Raw genomic sequence first — 24263 nt, 5'->3', positions numbered from 1 at the left:
TATAAATAAAACCTAAGTAAACACACCTAAACAGCTCACTGAGATATAAATACCTGTCTATGTTCACTCAGGTGTAGGTAATTATAAAAGAAATAAATGTACCTGGGGCCCAGCCCTGAGCCAATGAGGAAATCAGGGGAGTTTTGTTTCAGGCCTCTTTCGGGTTTCACTGTGGGTGCTTTTCCTTTCCTTCTTGACAGTCCTTCCTCTGTCTTCACACCCTGCCTCCCAGAGAAACTCGCACATATTTCATTAAAACTTTTAGCCTCTGTTTGGTTCTATTTCTCAGCTCCCTGCTCCCAACTCTGCTCAGTCATTAACTAACAATTCACCTCTGAAATTACAGGTAATGGTACCCAGAGGGTCTCTGAGGCATGAAGTTCAGGAATCAGATGGGGAAGGAGGACAGAGTGGGGTGGGGAGGGCAGTGGCGGGTTTGGAACTTCAGGGTGTGACATTGCATCTGCTGCCTTCTCAGATCCACCTGCAACTCACCAGCCCAGCACTGGCCTATGGCCTTTCCACTCCTATTGCTTTTGCTGGCTGAGATCACTGGATTTTCCTTTGTATCTTTTCTTATTTATCTCATACCTTCCAAAATCTTCAGTAAACTGGAAAAAGTTCAAAACAAGCAATTTAGAATTTAAATAACTAAAAATAATGGTTTAAAAATAGGTTGGTGCTACCCCAAGTATAGTTCCCAGACCAGCAGCCTCGACACCAACTGGGGGCTGGTTAGGAATGCTGACTCTGGGGCCCAGCCCACACCCACGGGATCAGAATATAACGAGATTCCCAGGTAATATTCATATGCATACTAAAGTATGAGAAGTTCTTCTCCCACCCCTGACAATTACCCATTAAGGATCTGAATGATGGACTTTCTTGATAATGGAAATGCCATGGTGATATAGCACCACTCACCATGTGAGTGCTTTTCACTCACACTTACCCTTGAAAGAATGATTTGGGAAAAAAATATTAACATCAGATGTTCATACTGAAGAACATTCTTTGTCTACTTGGGTATTTTTAGCCTGTGGGGCAGGAGTATGACATTACCTGAGTGTTATGGTACCCGATTTGGAGGAAAAAAGATGTGGTAGGCAGACAAAATAGATTCGTTTCAAATCAGGAGGATTTTTCAAAGTTTAGAGGAGAGAATTCTGGGGTATAAACAAAGGGAATGAAAAAAAGGGAAGAAGAATTGCTCAGAAATCCAGCTATGGACTATGTATCCTTTTCATAGCGTTAGAGATGTCCAGGTTTCTAACATGAGTTATTTGGAAAGTACACTTTGATTTTAGGACCATGTTTTTTGATGGCAGCACCTAGCCTGGGTCTGGCTACATTGTCATTTCTTTGGCAGGGTTATGAAGGATTGTACTTCAGAACACCAACATCAGATTCAAGACAGTGTCACTCGTTAAACTCTGTCAAGGGCTGGGTATGGTGGCTCATGCCTGTAATCCCAGAGCTTTGGGAGGCCGAGACAGGAGAATCACTTGAAGACAGGAGTTTCAGACCAGCACTGGCAACCTAGTGAGACCCTTTCTCTATTACAAAGAAAAAAGAAAAAAAATCTGTGAAGTATTCCACTAGGGAACATTACGTTTTAGGTCACATTTACCTGCAGACAATGAACTAGACAGTGATAAAAATAGTAGAGTCTAGAACCATGTTTTCAATGACCATATCACCTTTGCTTTCATATTTACTCGAGCTTAAACAAGGCTGCTTTAGGCTTTAATCACTTTTGGGTTGCGTTACTTTATCCTAGCATCTCTGGGACAAAAACTTTTTATATATAAGATATATAACAGTGAATATGTATAAAGTGTAGAAATAAACGCACCCTTCTTCATTACTAAATGTACTTTAGCATTTTGGAAAAAATAATGTACAACATGCAAACAAAAAATAATTAAAACATGCCTTTGGACAAGCATGCCTATAAAAACTATGCAAAACCACAATAGTTGAATAGGTATCTGGAACACTGTTCTTTGGCAGGGAAATGGCAGAATCCCAAAATTCCTTCTTTTCTCTTAAAAAAATTAATCTGCTCCTTTGGCAGATTGCATTTTTTAAAGACGATCACAGAAATATTTCCTATCTCACAAACCTTTTCTATAAATATGACTTTGACATCCTTTCTCACAAAAACTGGGATCTATGTTGCTTCCCCTTGGCATCGGGCAGGCTTTGATGACTGTTTGAACTAACGGACTATGGTGGAAACGTCCTCTGTAAATTCTGAAGCTAAATCACAAAAGGCAATTTCCATTCTGCCTTGCTTGCTGGAATGCTTACCCTTTAAGCTTTAGGCTGCTAATTAAGAAGTCATACTCTGAAGAAGTCCAAACTAGCCCAGATAGAGAAAATGGAGAGACCCTGAGACTACACAGAGAGAGAGAGAGAGAGAGAGAGAGAGAGAGAGAGATGAAGGGATGCCAGGCCAGGCCCTAGGTAGTCCAGCCCCCAGCTGTTCCAAATCCACACAGGTAGACTTTGAGTTACAACCGTCCAGTCTAACTCCTCACCCGCAGAAACCAGGAAAGAAGATAAAATAATTGCACTTTTTTGAAGCCACTAAGTAACTAGCTGCACATATGTTATTGGTTCCTGTTTAACACCGTTTTATGTCTTCATGCCGGTTTTCTGTGGTGATATCTAAATCTAAGAAAGAATTAATGTTGTCACAGTGGGGGCAACATTGTTCAAATGGTAAGGAAAATCTTTAAAGAAAGGCAAGACTTAGAAAAACAAAGGATGGTGAAATTGGGGTGTTGCAATACTGTCAACGTAAGATAACAGGGTGGTGAAAGAGAAAATGGCAATCACTTGTGCAGTGATCATTCTCCATGGGGCAGGTAGGAGCAAGGGAAATTAGGTTATGGAAAAAAGGTGGGACCAGATTATAGGTGTTATTAAGTGGCATACTGAGTTAGGCTTTCATCTGTGGACAAGGAGAACTAATTGATGCTGCATTTTGTATATATGAAGTGGTTGCAGGGGATGGTGGTGCTGACCTAATTGCCATGTGGCAGAGTTCTGATGAAACATGTCTGATAAACTTCATCATGAATTCCATCTGAATACAATGCCAAAAACATGAAACATGCTTAGTCTTCATAATTCGTTCCTTATGTGGCAAGGCACATGCACACACTTTATAAAAACAGAGGGAATATTGCCCACAGCTGTATTTGGTCCACTCTTACACTCCAGAGATTTCACTCTTTTTTTCTATTTTTATAACCATCTTTGTCACTTTCACTTCTTTCCTCTTTCCTGTTTTCGATTCAGCTGTAGCCATATCCAATAAAACACAGTGACAGATAGATGGATCTTACAGAAAATCTGCTGATTGCTCTCTCTGTAAACCTCAAATGTAAACAATAGAAGGGCATTTGTTTCTCTGTCATGTTTCTTTTACTACATAAAGATGGAAAACCGAATCAATGTTAGGAAAAAAGAATATGTTGTAGTTCCTCCCTGGTTGACTTTTTGGTAGCCATTCACCCCTAAAAAAAGACTACAGCAAAATGGGTTGTTATGTTTTGCCTATTTCACTAGGGGCAAAATAATTTCTATTTTTCTAATTTTCAAATTCTTTACTGAGGGAACTCTAGAAAAAGAAGTCAAAAATCCTAGTTACGGAAATTTGTATCGTTTTTAATTTCTCTGACTCTATAAAATAGCATAGGTAGAACAGGACACCAAAATAACATAAAAATGATTATATATGGAATATTCAAGAATCTGCTGGGTACTTGGTGTCATAAATATCTAAATATGAAATATTTCTGTATTTTGAAAAGACTCAGGATCTTCACAAAATGACTGAAGTTCACCTCTCCACCTCTTCTTTCTCACCTCCTCTTTAAAATGACTCACCCCCCTTCAACCAATAATTGGGACTGACACAGAAAAGATCTTTGAGTCCCCCACACAGTGAATTGTTTCTCAGTTTAGTTTTGATTATAGAGATACATGCTCTGCCCTGGTAAAGATCAATTAGTTCTACCTGGACTCCAGTGTTTCTTCCACTTCTGAATATTACATTTGTATTTATACTTTCCACAGCTGGAAAATGCATTCCTTGGTCGGTAATATAAAGCACAGAAATTATGCCTATGTGGTCATAGCAGGTGAGTAACTCTGGTCCCTTGTGGAGTCAGATGAACAAGGATCCAAACAGCATTACAGATGGATAATTTAGGCACCGTGTGGTCCCTTGGGGTTTGTACTGCTAGAAAACATTTTCAGTCCCAAGTAATAAAAATGACAGACAGTCATTCAGCCTACGTGGAATTGTACCCTGTCACCTTTACTCAGGAAAATCTCCCTCTGAAGTCAGTGGGGGGTTTTAGACTGGGTTTGGGCCATAGAATATGCCCTTTTAAATGATGACAATGGAATTAATGTTTATTTAGCTGAGCAATTCAAGAACACATTTCAGTGATATGTCTGAGATATCAGGGAAATGTCATTATTTCCCTTCAAAGTGCATTGTCATATTGCCAGGCATCATGGTAGCCACCAGTTTGTCTCTGAGGTTGGATTTGACTAGATTATTCATAAAATTTCACGGGGAAAATTGCTTTTCTTTTCTTTGCGAAAAGTCTATTAAGAACCTCATTCTATCACTGAGTTCTGGCTAGTTGCTATCAGCATGAAGTGCCCAAGAGGGATTTACATATAATACCTTTTACTTAATTCTCTGAGGATTTTTGCTGAAGCACTTACACCAGCATAGAGTTAATATTGCAATGAATGTGGTAGTTGGAACGCAAATGTTATTCCCAAGGGAGAAAGAGAAAACTAGAAACAATCACAGGAGCAGTTGTTGGGAAGCTGGAGAGGCAGATCCAGGTCCCCTTCCTTCCCCTGACACACAGGCATCCTTCAAATAGTGTCAGGGCCAGCTGTGTGGATAGAATCATAATCTTACTTGACATTATTACTTATCGTTCTCAAAATATACTTTTTTTAAAGAACAATTTCTCTTTACATTTCTGTTGGGTTTCTTTTTGGTAGCTCTTTAAAGTGATGGCAGGGGCTTGATTGCCACCCCATCAGCAATCTTAACATATTTCTTAATAAATTTCAGATACATATATTTGAACCCAATCACGCCATAGGTTTTCTATATCTTTTGAGAGTATGGGATTGATAAAGTACAGGTAAGATTCATGGGCTATGAGAGGGGGTGGATAGGAACTATTTACTTGATGCTTCAGGTTTTAGCATCAAGTTATTGGTGGAGTACAAAAAGAAAAATAAAATTGGTCTATACAACCATTGAGAAATGTAGCCTAGGTGTAATTGCTCCATTGGGTTTCTCCCTGTGGCCTATTTTTGCTTTTCATCAATAAATGTTCAGTGGGTTTTGCATCAGGGTTTGGTTGGGTGATGAATATGTATGGTGTCTCCTGTCCTCTGCAATCTGCCACACTCTCAGACAGTACATTTTTGATTGGCAGCTCTTGGTAGCAGATAGATGAACTAGAATACCTAAATGTGACAATGCTCACTTTGTTGCCCCTTCCTTGCCTTGCACTGTGGCTGTCTCATTGTGTCCCTTTTTTCCAATCTGCAGACAGTGTCACAGGATTCTGAGATCAGTTCACTCAATGTTTCACTCAGATTTTTCTCTCCTTACCTGTGTCAAGCTCATTCTGGTCCTGCGAAGTCCTTTGTAAAGTGCCAACAATCTGCTAATGTTCCTGGAAAATTTCGTAGGTGCCATTTGCACTAGATTAATATTGTACTCATTTTGCATACACAACAGGCAGTGAGCAAATGAAAGTAGATTCTTAGCTGGGAGGCTATCAAATAGGATATTGACCTCAATCCCAAATATAAGATTTTGAGATTAAATATCAAAATAGATCTCTCTGAATATTTTTCACTTGCTGCCTGATGGAAATGTGTCCAGTTTTCTTTTGAAAATGAGTGACTCCCAGATAAGTGTCTTGCCGTAACCGTGCCCTAATGCACTCCTGATCCCAGTGGCTTAAATTCCTGTCAGAATCCAAGTGCAAAAACAAAGTGAATAGAACAGATACCTCTGCTCCTCGGGTTTTGCTTTGAGAAGCAGAGTGAGCTGGGTCCAGGCACTAGATACTACTATACTCAGTGCCACTGGGTGCTTCTTTCCCTGCCAGCACACTGTAATTAAAGAAGAGAGACATCAACGTGGAACCAGATCCCAGGCGCTGCCCAGTTGAAAAGGTCACTGCCGCAAATGAGCAATTAGTACTCCCTGCTGCCGCGGAGGCTGTGGCTTCAGAAAGAGCCGCAGAAACGCAATGCCTGGATAAACCAGCTTTGTAATCTGCTTGTCACAAGTCCAGTCGTCAGGGTCTGTGCTGAATCGTAAAGGATAATGCTGTCCGGATTGGGAAAAATCAGATTTTTTAAAATGTAGCCGTCAACAGAACAGACCAAGGGGATATTTCATCTGTTGGCGGGGAGGATGTGGCGGACAAAGTACAGGGGGCATGGCTTTGAAGCCTCATCCTAAACCTTCGCTATTTGGGAGCTGCTTTCTCTCGAGGCCTCAGAGCTCAGCTGCAAAACTTTGTTGCCTACTAAACGGGAATTTGAAAAAATTGGCTACAAATGCTAGGGTTAAACTGACTGTGTTATTAGCATTTTCTCTAAGAATCAGCTGCTTTCTTAAGGAATGTTCTTAAGAGTGTTTCATTTAAAACCTGGAACTTCTGCTTCCTCATCATAAGGGTAGGAAGTGGAAATAGTGACAGGAGTGAAGGAGGGCTTGCTGGTGGTGGGTGAGTGAGGAGGACCGGTGGTGGAAGGAGGAGATGAGAGCAGAAACGTCTTTCCAAACTGCTCCTGGCTGAGGAGCCTGGGCCTGCTGCAATCCTGCCACCCCTGCAAAGCCCAGAATGCAGCAAGCAGACAGGGCTTTGGGAAGCCGCTCTGAAGCCACAGGTTTGACCTTGAAGACAGATGACTGACCCACTCTTCAAGGTAGCCTGATAGAAACTTCATTTCTTTGGCCATGTCAGTCAAATCCAGAGAAGGAAAAGAGACAATTCTCATTTCATCAGCCCAAAAGGCAAGATTTTGTTTTATGTTACAGACAAAGCTCTGAAATTGCATCTGACAAGTGAGGGCTCAAACAGTGAATTATCCAAGGTTTCGATACATGAATCAAGATTTTTCCCCTTTGTGTTGTAACGTTAGTGTACAAGTTGTAAGGTAAATTGATCAAGCTCTATTGGTTTAATAAAGAGGGGGATGCAGCTGCCTCTCCCCATCCGCTCCTCTGTTGGATGGTTCCTAAAAATATAATCAGCCCTATTTTTATATGGGCTCAGGCCTCTGATTTTATAGTGCAAGTTTATGGGCATTCCGATGCTTAGAATTGTAAACAACAACAGCACAACAAAAAACTCCAAGATTAATTTATAAGTTTCTCATAGACATACAGGAGGTAATCTCAGAAAAGGACATTTAAATTACTTGCTCTTCTACTTTCCTGTATAAACTCATGCTAAATTCCACCCAGACTTTGTGCACATTCTCATGCATGTAAATCTGTAATGCCTACTCACGAATCAATTGTGTTCTCTGTCTTGCCTCTTGGTATGGAGAGGTCTTTGGTTGACAGGATTGTTTTATTTCCCTGACAGTGGTCAAGAGGGTGAGAGGTGCTTTGGGAAGGGTAGAGCTAAGCCAGGAGGCAAGCACTGGACAGAGTGAGTAACTGAGGGCAGTCCAGGTGCTGGGGCATGAGGGAATGCAGGGTAAGATGTCAACTTAGTGATTTCTTCCAGTATAGCTTCCTCTGCTCGCCTCTGACCAGGAAGAAGGTAAAGGGCTCCATTGCTCACTCTGCTTTCAACTCTCAAAAAGACATGTTCCTAAGTCCAGATTTTCAAGATTCCATGTATCTGTTCTTATTATGCAATTTGTCTGAGCCCCCCTGGAGGCTGAGATGGCAGTTGGTCCTAACTTCTTGGCACTAAAAGCTGCTTTTCTTGACAAAGGCTGGGCTTATTTCATTGAGGCATTTTGTCGTCAAGCCCTGAGTTGACAGCACAGAGTTACCAACACTCTTTCAACAGAAACTAAGTTTATAAGCTTGTAATTAGTGTTTAATGTTTGATATCTATACAGAGCTTTACAAAGCTCAAAGCATTCTGCAAGAAGAAAAGGAAAGTAAGCAAAACAAAACAAACAAAAAATCCTATTAGAACAAAGGTACAGAATGATAGGATGTTATGTAAAACCTAAATGTCATATATATATAGATATGTATACATCCTTGTGTATATATATTCATATATGCATATATGAATAAGGACTTCTATCTAAACAATTTATGGAAGTTTTCAGGTGATTATTGAAATATTCCTAGGACATATCCTTGTTTTTCATTCATTAATTATCAATTCTTTAATTACTCAGAAATCATTAATTCCATTACTCTAGGAGTAACACTATTCAATGTTTCATTGAGTCCAGACAATAGCACTTAAGGTTTTTGGCCATAGATCCTATATATTCAACAGGCTGCCTTCTACTGAGGATTCTCTCTTTCTCATCTTTCTTCCTTTCTTTTCTTCCTCCTTGTTGTATAGTTTTTAAACAATCAATATGTTTTAATATTTAACTTCCTAATGAAACAAAAAAATTTTCTTATACGGTTATTGATCAAAGCAAATATCTCCCTGGCTCATCTCTAGGTGAATTCTCTCTGTACTCATAATTCTTATTTCAACACTGGTATATGTCTTTCAGGACCACTTTCTCTGAATGTATATGTGTGTGTACATGTATGATGTGTACATGCACAAAGAAGGTATTTGTGAATTTTAAAAACAATAATAATGATACCCAATACTTCTGGGGTACTTATTATGCAACAGGTACTGTTCTAATTAATCCTGACAACAACACTATGAGGCTATCTGTATCCCCATTTTGCTAATGAGAAAATGAAAAACCCAGGGAAGGTAAGTAACTTTCCTGGGATTGCACGGTCAGTAAGCGGCAGAGCCAGGGTTCACATGCAGGTTTACACTTCTAACCACTATGCCCTGTTATGCTCTCTGTATATATATTCTCTTGATATACTCTCTGATATATATATACTCTGTACAAGCAATAATGTGTTTCAGAGTTTTTTTAATACTAATGCATTCTAGATTAATTTATGCTTCTAAATTGCTAGTTTTCCATTTCATGGATGGGCCCTATTTTTATTTAGCCATTCCCCATTAGTCAACTTTTGGTTATTAGTACTTGATTTTTCCTTCCACTTTCTTTTCAAAATTTTTTATTATAGTAAAAATATATTATATAAAATTAACCATCTTATTTGTTTTTAATTGTACAGTTCAGTCGTATTCACTGCATTGTTAATGTACAACCATTACTACCATTCAACTCCATAACTCTTCATCTTGTAAAACTGAAAGTTTATATCCATTAAAGAATAACTCCTCATTTCCTTACCCCACAATCTCTGACAACTACCATTCTGCTTTCTGTTTGTAAAAGTTTGACTACTTTAGATACTCCATATAAGTGAAATCACATAGTATTTATTTCTTTGTGGCTGGCTTATTTCATTTGGCATTATGTCCTCAGGTTTCATTCATGTTGTAATATAAGTCTGATTTTCCTTCTTTTTTTTTTTTTTCGATATGAAGTCTTGCTCTGTTGCCCAGGCTGGAGTGCAGTGGCATGATCTCGGCACACTGCAACCTCTGCCTCCTAAGTTCAAGCAATTCTCCTGCCTCAGCCTCCCAAGTAGCTGGGATTACAGGCATGTGCCACCACACCCAGATAATTTTTGTATTTTTAGTAGAGACGGGGTTTCACCATGTTGGCCAGGCTGGTCAGGAACTCCTGACCTCAAGTGATCCAGCCTCCTCAACCCTTGGCCTCCCAAAGTACTGGGATTATAGGCGTGAGCCACGACACCCACCCTTGAGGCACCTGCTGGCCTGATTTTTCTTCTTTTTAAAGCTGCATAAAATTCCATTGTATGTATATACCACATCTTGCTCATCCATTCATTGATCAGTGAACACTTGGTTGCTTCCATTTTTATCTATTAAAAATAATGCTTCTGTGAACATGGGTGTATCTCTTCAAGGCCATACTCTCAATTATTTTGGTTATATACAGGCATACCTCATTTTGTCATGCTTCACTTTATTGTGCTTCACAGATAATGTGGTTTCACAAATTGAAGTTTTATGGTAATCCTCCATGGAACAAATCTATTGCCACCATTTTTTCAAATAGCATGTGCTCATTCATGTCTCTGTGTCACATTTTGGCAGCACTCATAATATTTTAGACTTTTAAATTATTATTATATCTGTTATGGTGATTTTTGATCAGTGATCTTTGATGTTATTGTAATTGCTTAGGGGTGGCACAATTCACACCTATATAAGATGGTGAACTTAATAAATAAGTATGTGTGTTCTGACTGTTCCATGGACTGGTCATTCCACAATTTTTCTCTCTCTCTTTGGGCTTTCCTATTCTCTGAGACACAACAATATTACAATTAGGCCAATTAATAACCTTACAATGGCCTACATGTTCAAGTGAAAGGAAGAGTCACATATCTGTCACTTTAAAGCAAAAGCTAGAAAAGACTAAGCTTAGTGAGTAAGACATGTCAAAAGCCAACATAGCCCAAAAACTAGGACTCTTGTTTCAAAAAGCTATTAGCCAGGTTGAGAATGCAAAGAAAAGTTCTTGAAGAAAATTCAAAGTGCTCCTCCAGTCAATACACAAATGATAAGAAGGTGAAACAGCTTTATTGTTGATATGGGGAAAGTCTGAGTGGTCTGGATAGAAGATCAAAGCAGCCACAACATTCCCTTAAGCCAAAGCCTAATCCAGAACAAGACCCTAAATCTCTTCAATTCTTTGAAGGCTGAGAGAGGTGAGGAAGCTGCCAAAGGAAAGCTGGGAGTGAGCAGAGGTTGGTTCATGAGATTTAAGAAAGTAGCCATTTCTATAACATAAAAGTGCAAGGTGAAGCAGCAAGTGCTGTTGTAGAAGCTGCAGCAAGTTATCCAGATCTAGCCAAGATCATTTATGATAGTATCTACGCTAAACAATATATTTTTAATGGAGAAAAAACAGTCTTCTATTAGAAGAAGATGTCATCTAGGACTTTTATAGCTAAAGAAGAGAAGTCAACGGCTAGCTTCAAAGCTTCAAAAGATAGCCTGATTCTCTTGTTAGAGGCTAATGCAGTGAGTGACTTTAAGTTGAAGTCAGTGCTCATTTACCACTTCAAAATTTTAAGGGCCTTAAGAATGATGCTAAATCTACTCTGCCTGTGCTCTGTAAATGGAACAACAAAGGCTGGGTGACAACACATCTGTTTACAGCATGGTTTACTGAATATTTTAAGTCTGCTGTTGAGACCTACCGCTCAAGAAAAAACAAAACAAAACAAACAAAAAAAAAACACTGTTCCTTTCAAAATGTTACAGCTCGTAGATTGACAATGCACCTAGTCACCCCAGGGCTCTGATGAAGATGTACAAAGAGATTAATGTTTTCATGCCTGCTAGCACAATATCTATGTGTATCCCATCTATCAAGGAGTAATTTTGACTTTCAAGTCTTATTATTGAAGAAATACATTTTATAAGGCTATGGTTGCCATAGATAATGATTCCCCTCATAGATCTGGGCAAAGGAAATGGAAAACCTTCTGGAAGAAATTTGTCATTTTAGATGCCATTAAGAACATTTATGATTCATGGGAGGAAGCCAAAATATCAACATTAGCAGGAGTTTGGAAGAAGTTGATTAGCAGGAGTTTGGAAGAAGTTGAAGGGTTAACCTTATGGATGACTTTGAGGGATTCAAAATTCAGTGGGGAAATTGGAGACGATTATTCTAAGTGAAGTAACTCAGGATGTAAGCTATGATAATGCAAAGACATAAGAATGACACAACGGACTTTGGGAACTCAGTAGGAAAGGGTGGGAAGGGGGTGAGGGATAAAAGACTACAAATTGGATGCAGTGTATACTGCTCAGGTGATGGGTGCACCAAAATCTCACAAATCACTGCTAAAGAACTTACTCATGTAACCAAACACCAACTGTTCCCCAATAACCTATGGAAATAAAAAAAGTTAAAACAACAGAAAAAAGAAGTCCATGTTTTTCTTTTGCTGTCTGTGCCTTTGGTGTGATAGCCAATGAAGTCATTGCCAAAAAAAAATGTTGTTAGGCTTTTTCCTCTATGATTTCTTCTAAGAATTTTAGTTTTAGAACTTATGCTTATTTCTTTGACCCGCTGTATGTCTTTTAATCTATGAACATGTGGTATGTTTCCATTTATTGTCTTCCTTAATTTCTTTTAGCATTGTTTTATAGTTGTTTTGTTGTGTAAGTCTTTCACCTCCTTGATTAAATTAATTGCTAAGTATTTTATTATTTTTGATGATACTGTAAATAAAATTGTTTTCATCATTTCCTTTTCTGATTGTTCATTGTTAGTGTATAGAAATGTAACTGATTATTTTGTGTTGGCTTTGTATCTTGTTAAATTGCTGAATTCACTTATTAGGTCTAACATTTTTGTGTGGAGTCTTCAGGGTATTCTACATAGATGATCATATCATCTGCAAACAGATAATTTTAGTTCTTCCTTTTCCATTTCAATTCTATCTGTTTATTTTTTCTTGTCAAAGATATTCTTTCAGTCTTTCACCATTGGGTATGATGTTCACTGTGGGTTTTTTATATATGACTTTTATTATGTTGAGGTCGTTTCCTTGTATACCTAGTTTGTTGAATGTTTTTAGTATGAGAAGGTGTTGAATTTTGTGAAATGCTTTTTCTGCATCCATTAAGATGATTATGTGTTTTTTTTTTCCACTTCATTCTGTTAATGTGATGTGTTATGTTGATTTTTGTATGTTGAATTATCCTTGCATTTCAGGAATAAATCCCATTTGGTCATGCTGTATAACTCTTATAATATGCTTCTGAATTCAGTTGGCTAGTATTTTATTGAGCATTTTTGCATGAATGTTCATTTGTAAGGGATATTGATTTGTTATTTTCTTTTCTTGTAGTGTCTTCCTTTGGCTTTGATATCAAGGTAATGCTGGCCTCATAAGGTAAGAAAGTGTTCTCATCTTTTCAATGTTTCTTTTTGAAAAATTCAAAAATGATTTGTGTTAGTTCTTTTTTAAATGTTTGTTGGAATTTACCCAGGACCCATCAGGTCCTGGGCTTTACTTTGTTGGAAGATTTTAAATTACTGACTCAATATCCTTCTAGTTACAGATCTATTCGGATTTTATATTTTTTTCATGATTGTGTCTTGGTAGAGTTTGTGTTTCTAGCAATTTCCCCATTTAATCTAGGTTATCTAAGTTGTTAGTGTGCAATTATTTATAGTACTGTCCCACAATCCTTTTTATTTCTATAGAATCAGTAGTATTCCCACTTTCATTTCTGACTTTAGTAATTTAAGTCTGTGGTTTTTTTCTTAGTCTATCTATTTAAGTTTTGTCAATTTTGTTGATATTTTAAAACAAACCAACTTTTGGTTTTATTGATTTCCTGTATTGTATTTCTCTATTTTGTTTATTTCTGCATCATCATTATTAATTCTTTTTTTTTCCTGCCAACTTTGGGTTTCGATAGTTTCTTTTTCTATTTTTTTAAGCTGTAGCTTTAGGTAGTTGATTTGAGATCCTTCTTGTTTTTAAGTGTTTGTAGCTATAAATTTCCCCTAGAATTATTTAGCACTGTTTTCACAGCATCCCATATTTTGGTATGTTGGGCTTCCATTTTCATTCGTCCATAAGTATTTTCTAATTTCTGTTGTGCTTTCTTCTTTGATCTATTGGTTGTTTAAGAGTGCGTTGTTTAATTTTTACAATATTGTAAATTTTCCATTTTTACTTATGTGATTGATTTCTAATTTTGTTTCATTGTGATTGGAGAAGATACTTTTTATGATATCTATCTTTGAAAATCTACTGAAACATAATCTGTGGCCTAACATATAGTCTATCCTGGAAAATGTCCCATGTGCACTTGAGAAGATGTGTATGCTGTTATTGCTGGGTATGGTGTTCAATGTGTGTCTATCAGATCTGGTTGGTTTATTCTGTTGTTTAATTACTTTACTTTCTTATTTATATTTTGTCTGGTTGTTTTAGCCATTATTGAGAATGGGGTACTGAAATCTCCAACTATTATTGTAGAACAGTCTGTTTCTCTCATTGGTTCTGTCAGTTTTTTTGCACATGTATATAGTTTAATGGTTAGACATTAGGTGCATAAATGTTTATAATTATATATTCTTGCAGTACTGAACTTTTTATTAGGCATAATGCCCTTCTTCATTTTTTGTAAATTTTGAAAAATGGAAGACTATTTTGTCTGATATTAGTATAACTAACTCTGATCTTTTTTGGTTACTATTTCCATAGAATACCTGTTTCCATCCTTTCACTTTCAATCTATTTGTGTCTTTGGATCTAAAGTAAATCTCTTGTAGACAGCATACAGTTAGATTATATTCTTAAATTTATCCTGCCAATCTCTGTCTTTTGACTGGAGAGTTTAATTCACTTACATTTAAAGTAATTATTAAAAAAAGGTTTTACTTCTGTCATTTTTCTATTTGTTTTCTAAATGTCTAATAGCTATTTTGTTCCTCATTTCCTGAATTACTATCTTCTTCTATGTTTAGTTGATTTTTTTTGTAGTAAAACATTTCTCATTTCTTTTTTATATATCCTATAGGCATATTCTTTGTGGTTACCATGGAGATTACATTTAACATTCTAAAGTTATAACAGTCTAACTTCAATTTATACCAGCTTCATTCCAATAACATACAAAACTGCTCCTTTAACAGGTTCATCCCCATCACTTTAGGTTGCTAATGTCACAAAATTACATGTTTTTACATAGTATGCCCCAAAATATAAACTAATAATTTTCTTAAATGCATTAGTGTTTTAAATAAATAGAAAAATGTGGGGTTACAAACCAATGTTACAATAATATTAGCTTTTAGATTAATTGTTATTTTTCAAAATGCTTTAGTATCTTAAATAACATAGAGAACAAAAAGTACAGTGACAAACCATTGTTACAATAATGCTAGCTTTTATAATTGCCTGTATATTTGCCTTTATTGAGATCTTTATTTCTTTATATAGCTTTACTCTCTGGTGTCATTTTATTTCACCGTGCTGGACTCCCAAGCATTTCTTGTGTGGCAAATCTAGTGGGAACAAGCTTTCTCAACTTTTGTTAGTCTGGGAATGTCTTAATTTCTCCTTCACTTTTGAAGAACAGTTTTGTCAAATACAGGATTTTGGTTTGACGGTTTTTGTTGTTGTTGTTGTTGTTGTTGTTAATTTAGCATTTTGAATGTATTTATCCACTGTATTCCGGATTCCAATGTTTCTGATGAGAAATCTGCTGATAATCTTATAGAGGATTCCTTCTATGTGACAAGTCACATCTCTTTTGCTGCATTCAAATTTTTCTCTTTGCCTTTGCTTTTGAAAGTTTGATTGAAAAGTGTTGTGGTGCAGGCCCCTGAGTTCATCTTACTTAGAGTTTGCTGGGCTTTTTGGATGTTTATATTCATGCATTTCACCAAACTTAGGAGGTTTTCATTCATTATTTTGTCAACTGTTCTCTTTGTCCCTTTACCGTTGTCTTCTCTGTGTGAGACTCCCAGAGTATGTAAGTTGGTATACTTGGTGGTGTCCCACAGTATCAGGAGAACCCGCCCCCAATATTTCAACATAGGTTCTTTCTATTTTCCGTAAGAGTCGGTTGGCTGAGAAATAAAGAGAAAGAGTACAAAGAGAGGAATTTTACAGCTGGGACTCCAGGGGTGACATCGCATATCGATAGGACCGTGATGCCCACCTGGGCCTTAAACCAGCAAGTTTTTTTATTAAGGGTTTCAAAAGGGGACAGGGTGTAAGAATAGGGAGTAGATCACATGCTTCAAAGGGAAAAAAGGAGAACTACTGATAAGGGTCCAACAAAGATCACAAGGCAAAAGGGCAAAAGCAGAACTACTGATAAGGGTCTATGTTCAGCGGTGCACGTATTGTCTTCATAAACATCTTAAACAACAGAAAACAAAGTTGAGAGCAGAGAGTTGGTCTGACCACAAATTTATCAGGGCGGAGTTTTTTCCCCACCCTAGTAAGCCTGAGGGTACTGCAGGAGACCAGGGCATATCTCAGTCCTTATCTCAACCGCATAAGACAGACATTCCCAGAGTGGCCATTTATAGAACTCCCCCCAGGAATGCATTCCTTTCCCAGGGTATTAATATTAATATTAATATTCCTCACTAAGAAAAGAATTTAGTGATATCTCTCCTACTTGCACATCCATTTATAGGTTTTCTGCAAGAAGAAAAGTATGGCTCTTTTTGCCTGACTCCACAGGCAGTCAGACATTATGGTTGTCTTCCCTTGTTCCCTAAAAATCACTGCTATTCTGTTCTTTTTCAAGGTGCACTGATTTCATATTGTTCAAACATACATGTTTTACACTGAATTTGTACACTTAACACAATTATCACAGTGGTCCTGAGGTGATGTACATCCTCTGCTTATGAAGATAACAGGATTAAAAGATTAAAGTAAGACAGGTGTAAGAAATTATAAAAGTATTATTTGGAAACTGATAAATGTCCATGAAATCTTCACAATTCATGTTCCTCTGCTGTGGCTCCAGCTGGTCCCTCCATTTGGGTTCCCTGACTTCCCACAGCACCACAGGTCCCTTAGGCTCTATTCGTTTTCTTCAATCTTTTTTTTCTTCTGTTTCTCAGACTCAATTATTTCAGTTGTCCTCTCTTTAAGTTCACTGATTCTTTTTTCTGCCTGCTTGAATCTGCCTTGGAATCCCTCTAGTGAATTTTTCATTTCAGTTATTCTATTTTTCATGTCCAGAATTTCATTTTGGCTTCTTTTTACATTTTCTAACTCTTTACTGATTTTTTATTTTGTTCATACATCATTGTCTTTTCTCTCTCCACACCTTCCTTTAGTTCTTTGAGCATATTTAAAACAATTGGCTTAAAGTCTTTGTTTAGTGCAACTGCCATTATGTCTTTCTCAGGGATAGTTTCTATTGATTTACTTTTTTCCTTTGAATGGGCCATATTTTCCTATGTTTTTTGTTTGTTTGTCTGTTTATTTGTTTGTTTTCATGGCTTATGATTTTCTGTTGAAAACTGAACATTTGAATCTAATAATGTGGTAACTCTCGAAATCAGATTCTCCATCTTCCCCAGGGTTTGCTGGGTTTTGCTTATTGTTTTTTTGGTTATTCTAACCTGTCTCTATGTCATAGGTCAGTGTGAGATATAATGTCTTCTCAAGTATTTTCTGAAGTTGCACCTTTTCCCAGGCACGCACGGTCACTTTCAAATTTTCCCCATATATGTAGTTGCTTTTGAATAACCGAGTCTTTAATGTCTGGATCCAAAAAGTGGAAAAAAAGAAAAAAAAAAGAAGGAGGGGAGAAAGGGTGTCAGTCCTTTAAATCCTCTGGAAGTCATTTTAGCCCTAGAGTGTGGGGGCTGTAACAATGGAGGAGGTGAAACAACAATGGCTGCATGTCTCTTTGTCTGTACGTTTGTGATCAGAAGTAGCAGCAATCAGTGTACAGATACCTGACATTTGGAGGACAGGGTCCATTTTTCCTACCCTGACTTCCACAAGGTATACCCAGGACACTCCAGAAACACGCACACAGCAGCCTGCCACAGGGCTAAGGATGGAATATGGGTAGCTGCTATCCTGATAAGAATTGAAATAGACTGAAATTAACTGCAATTGACCATTGAAGGCTTTTCCGAGAAATTGCAAGGCTACAATAGAATCCAGAGTTCAAAAAGAGTTACATCAGACTGATTCTGCCAGAGCAAATATTGTCTAGGTGGGGAGACAGACAGATTGCTGGTGCTTCCCACTCCACCATCTTCCCAGAATCCTCCTGGTTGTTATTTGTTTTTTCTTGTAAATATTTGCTGCAAAGCAAAGCTTTCCACTGGTGTTTTCATGTATATATTATATGCATGTATTCTCAATAACAGAGAAGAAAAATAGAAATTCTGGTTTGGAGTGTGTGTGTGTGCGTGTGTGTGTATGCGCGCGCATGCATGACCAAGGTGCTTTCAAAGGTTGCATTTATTTACACTTCAAACATATGTTGTATGAGAGTACATATTTTTTTTCATCTGTCAACACTTGGTATAATTGTTATTTAAATTATTTTTCAATTAGATGAAAATACTTGATATATATTGTTTAAATTTGTATTTCTTTTTATGTTTATTAGTCATATTTTCTGACTTCAATTTTATTTTTATATTTTGCTGTTGTGAGCAGCCATTTTAAATTTCATTTCAGCTAGGAGTTTTCAGGCCATTCCATCTGGAAGTGTAGATGGAGTCACTTTAACAACAACAACCCATGCCCAGCACAATAACTAGAACATCATTGGAACGCAACAAATAATGATTGACTGAACCTTCTCCAAGCCATGAGTATGTGCTATGCTTTGTTACATTCATTTTTTTTTTAAAGAAACACATTTCCAGGAGAAAAAGTTAAATGTCTAGTTTCGTTTTCTCTTGAGATTATTTTTTCTTGCCCCTAGAGTAACCTCAGTTTCATGCAAATAAACCTTCATCAGGTCCGTTCTACTCATTTATCAGACAACTCCAGACATGCCTGAATGCCAGCACTAGGCAGTGGTGGCCTCTTAAGTCTTACCATCTCCCCAACTTTCTGGGATCCATGCTTTGAGTTGTCAGAAAATAAAAATATTAATAAAAACAATTGTTCAATTTAAGGCAAAGGATTTAGGCCCAAAGCAATCATTTTGGACTGTTCTTCTAAGAAATGTTTTATAATTGTTTTTAAAGATTTCCATATGAAAGATACCTTTATTTATTCTGCAAACATGTATTTGATGCCTGCCGTATTGTGGTGCTGGGCTATAACCACACAGTCATGCTTTCTAGGGGCATATGAGGATGATAAAATACAAACAAACAAGCAAAACAGCGAGTGTAACAAAGCACAGCATATAATCTGACAGTTTGGAGAAGGTTCAGAGGGGGCATAGGGAGGGTGTGGTGAGTTGAATCCCAGGGAGTCAGGAAAATCCTCATTGTTAAGATGATGTTTCAGCTAAAAGGATGCCTTTTTTAAAGATGTGGGTGGCCAGGATTATGATGACTTTGCTGTTGTCAAACAAACTTCAGCCAAGATGATTGATAGTAGCTCAAAAGATCTCATCTCCTAACTGACACACAGCTTAGAACTAAATAAAACCAAACCACTTCCAATAAATGTGATGACATTTTCAAAGTCTATGCAATATGGGTTTTGTGAATATTATTCTAAATATTCTACAATAACAGGAAATGTTGTGATAACATGAAATCAGACAGACTTTGAAAAGCCCCTCAGAAACTTGTAATCACAAGTTAATTTGAGAGAAATCTGATCATGGCAAAGCAGCAATCAATCCCATTTGCCTAGCATAGAAGTCAGCTATGTCTCTATATTTACACAGTCTATGTCTTTAAATTTATATATTCTGTATCATTTTATATATATGCTATATCTTTATAGAATTTAATGAGCTTTAAATGCAAAAGAAAATAATTTTGACAAATTTAAGCCTTTCTGATGCTCTCTGTCTTCCCATTTTTAATAAAACATATTTTGAAAATGAGATGCTTAACCAACATGGCACATGTATACCTATGTATCAAACCTGCACATTGTGCACATGTACCCTAGAACTTAAAGTATAATAAAAATAAATAAGTAAATAAATAAATAAAGACGAAGATGAGATGCTTATCAATGGAGGGTAAAAAGAAGGAGAGTGCCAACATTTTTGTGATGGTTCTTGTCTTATTTTCAAGGTCAGAGAATAATGTACTTTTCTGAAATTTTTAAGAAGATAGTTTAAAACTTACATTGTTCTTTAACTTTAGCTGTTCCCAAATGAACCCAGATTAAAGAAGGTTGAAGATGGCAGGGTGAGAGATGAATGAACACTAATATTCACTTGAGATGTGTGTGTTTACAGACCATGTTCATTTATTCATATAACAAATGTAATGAACATTTACTGTGTGTTGGGCAGCATGTTAGAGGCAGGGCATGAAAAGATAATATAATTTTTTTCCCTTTAAGGAATTTATAGTCTAGTTCAGTAGACATAGCCCTAAATGTATTATTATAATGCAATAGAATAAGGACTCTGTTTCTAGCCAGTCTTTTACTAACCTAGAGCTACAGACAAAATGTGTGCTATGGGAACTTAAAAGTTACTTATCTCATCTTGAGTTATCTTATCTTGGGGAGCCAAGAAGGCTTCACAGAAAAGGTGACTTTTATGTACAAAGTAGGTATAAGAGTTTTTAATTTTCCTTCCCACCGGTGAAGCAATTATAAGACCCAGAAAAGTATAAAGCAAAACAAATAGAGCAAAAATATTATAAGAGAATAATGGTCCGATCAGGAGCAAACACAAATATGGTGTGATTTCTTATAATTAATGATTTGTAAAAATGATCATTCATTTGACTGAGTGTTTAGCTCACTTTATCCTTCTCCTTTGAATGGCACAAATGTCATGACTTTAAACCTGTGAAGACAGAAATATAATCTTGGTACTCTGCTTGTAGTGAACTCTGTAGTGAACACTATTTTACATGTCATATTAATCCACAGACTTTGATTGGTTTTTAGTCTTCACCTAGCTAAGTACTCAACTTCAAGTTAAAATAGAATGCTCCTCAAAATCAATAATTTCAGTATAACATATTATTTAGGGTTAACTTAATAACTAAAAACAATAAAATTAAGGTGGTTGCTTCTGGAAAGCAGGACCCTGAGGGGAAGAAAAGAATGAGATAAAGCAATTTTTAAAAATTTAAAACCACTTCTGGGGGCCACGTGCAATGGCTCAGTCCTGCAATCCCTCAGGACTGCAATCCAGTCCTGCTATGGAAGAATCTTTTGAACCCAGGGATTTGAGACCAGCCTGGGCAATATAGTGGGATGCCATCTTTATAAAAAAAAAAAACATAGAAAATTAGCTGGGTGCAGTGGTGTGTACCCACAGTCCTAGCTAGTTCAGAGGCTGAGGTGAGAAGATTGCTTAAGGCCAGGAGTTTGAGATTACAGTGAGCTATGATTGCACTACTGCAGTCCATCCTGGGCAACAGAGTGACATCTTAGGGAAAAAACAACAACCACAAAACAAATAAACAAAGCAAAAAACCCACTTCTATATATTTGATTTTTAAAATACTGTGTATGTATTGCCATGTTTTTTTTAAAGGACTCTTAAAACCCTAAGATAATTTAGCAAATTAATTCAATGCAAAGAAATGTAATTATTTCAAATGATCACCCTTAGCTATAAGAAGTCTGCAGATCCAATGAGTAGTTTCATTTTCCATCTGTGTTTCTGATAATATTATATTCAGCACTTGTCATCCTCACTCACACTGAGGCACTTACTGTGCTGTGTGGTCTTGTGTGTTTAGTGTTTCAGAATGACATCATATTCTTTTGATACTCTATCCCCTTTTATTCTACCAGACTGATGCAGGTAGAAGGGAAGGAATTGAAGAAACATGGTTCAGTAGTCACTTGTCCAGAGAGAAATGGTTACGAGTGCTTTTGCCACTAAATTATGCTAATCCACTCTATAATCCAATCACTATTTTCTAAATGACAAGGGACCCTAGTGCCAAAGGAACTGTAGTCAATTTTCTCCTTTGTCCCAGTAGGTCAATTATTCTATTTTTCCTGAGGTAAAAGAATAACTTTCTTTCCCTGAACTTGTGAGGGCTCTGCAATGCACACCACCCACAGGATCTGCCGAACTATTATCACTCCATTAGAACCGGCTGAGATCATAATTACCTAAGGAATGCCATACCTCAACTCTGTGTTTCCAGATGTCAGTGGCTCCAGGCACCTCAGCTCATTCAGGAGTTAAGGTTCATATATCTTGCCCTTTATTTTCCCTCTGGACTTCCATGATTCTACATGCTGAAGAGTACACAGAGCATTGCCTTGGAGTGAGTAACAAGGGAGTGAAAACCCAACCATTTGGAGCTAATATATTTATTGCAGTATCCATAAGAAAGATGGCATGAAGCATTCTTATTAAGAAGTGTGAAAACTCCTTATATTTTGGTTCCTAAAATAACGCCATACACGTAGAGAAAATTAGACAGGACTAGGAGATTTCTTATCATTCATAGGGTTGGTGTGTATAGAGATCCAGGAATACAACACAAATATAAGACATACATTTTTTAACATTAGTGAATCTGAGTTGCAGCTACCATGGAATGTAAAGTTGATGGGAGACTTGGATAATCTCTCCCCAAAGAACTAAATTTAAGGATTTGTTTTCTCCTTGTTTCTACCTCAGTACACTATTAATTAATTTGCCTTGTTTGGAAGACCTTGATTTCTGCGTGTGTGTGTGTGTGTGTGTGTGTGTGTGTGTGTGTGTGTGTATAGAGGGCAGGGTGTCTTGATTAGCTTTGAAGTGCCTTTCTTGCATAATGAACACCATTCTAACACGAGCTGGCTCTAGTATCCAGGCCTCATTGTTAGGGAGGCTTTATCAGGTGCTATCCTCAGTCTCTGACACATTCAAAAGAATGTTAACAGTGATTTTTCATCCTTGGAGGGTGTATTTGGATTTGGAAGACTGTCAAAATGTATTTGGAGCCAAGCATGGTGAATAAATTGCTGGGTGACGAATCTAGGAAATAGAATGTTTAGAGAAGTGGTCAAAAAAAAAACAACAAAGGATCCTAAACTTTTGTTTTTCTTTTAAGCAGTGGACATTTTGTAATAAATAGAATATGTAACACCACAAAGTAACTTTCTATGAGTTAATAGGTTTGCTATCTGTAGAAACCAGAGAGAGGTTATCAGAGGCCTGCCTCTGAGAAAATGCCAGGTGAGTGGCAATGTTATTTATATAGATGAATAACTTGGGATTTTTCTCAATACTCTCCTCAGATAAATGGAGGATATTATTCCTTAGATTTAGCCTTCTGGTTGCTTGTCTCCAGTTCCCAATTTTCCAGTAATCGCTCGGCCTTCACAGCAAATGTCATTAACCTAGGGAAAGGAAAAAATAAATTTGATCTACTTCCCATCTTAGATGCTCAGATAGAGTCTGTCAGATGTGCAGACAACAGAGAGTTATGGAAAGGTCATAGAAAACAAGGAAATTGTGGATACTACCTCTTTCTCACGCCACTGACACCCATATAAAGCAAGGTTCACTTACATTCCAAAAACATTTATGTACTCTGTTGTAAAACTTTTTTCTAATAAAGAGAGAATAAGAAAGCTGCAAATGAACCTACCTATTCTTTAAAAGTGTCAAAATTTTTCTTTGAGAGGAGAATTACTACAACAAAAATTATGTCAACACTAATAACACCCTACAATTAGTCGCTTGATTTTGTAAACACTTTAATTGCTTTGACAATGCTTGACTTACATATTAAGAGTAGTTGTTATCCATAAAAATTATAACCATGTGCTTGCCCTACAACAGAGAGTAACATATATACAGAAATCAACAATAAAAATATTAACAAATCACCAAACTAGAAGAAGAAAACTCACTAAAGGAAGACAGAATTAAGAGAGGTATCAAAGAACTGGGTGTGGTGGCACATGCTTGTAATCCCAACTACTTGTGGGACTGACGCAGGAGGATCACTTGAGCCCAGGAGTTCCAGGCCAGCCTGGGTAATATAGTGAGACCCATCTCTTAAAAGAGAGAGAGAAAGTGATTGAGAAAGAGAGAGGGATAGAGAGTGGCATCAAAATTTGACCTGTGGCCCTAACATGAAACTTAATGCTCTACAACCATCACTCTAGAAACTATTTTCGATCTGCTTTTTATCTAGGTAAGAATAAAAAGAACAGTTTCATAGCTCTCTTTTCATGGTTGTTTTGATACATTCTTATTGGAATGCCATATAATTATGTGACCATTGAAGGTTATATAAGTCCTTTTATTCTTTTCTGCTTTACTTCCTGTCTTTCTTTTGTTTGCTGGTCAGTTTTGAACTTTGACATATTTTAGGGCTGTAGAAATTTTAGTTTTGTTTCAATAAATCCATTTTGTAAAAATTAAGAAGCATATCGA

Source organism: Pongo abelii, chromosome 4 (genome assembly GCF_028885655.2).
Source record: "Pongo abelii isolate AG06213 chromosome 4, NHGRI_mPonAbe1-v2.0_pri, whole genome shotgun sequence".
Classification (NCBI taxonomy): Eukaryota; Metazoa; Chordata; class Mammalia; order Primates; family Hominidae; genus Pongo; species Pongo abelii.
The sequence above is the reverse complement of the archived record's forward strand: the minus strand, read 5'-3'. Positions refer to the sequence as shown.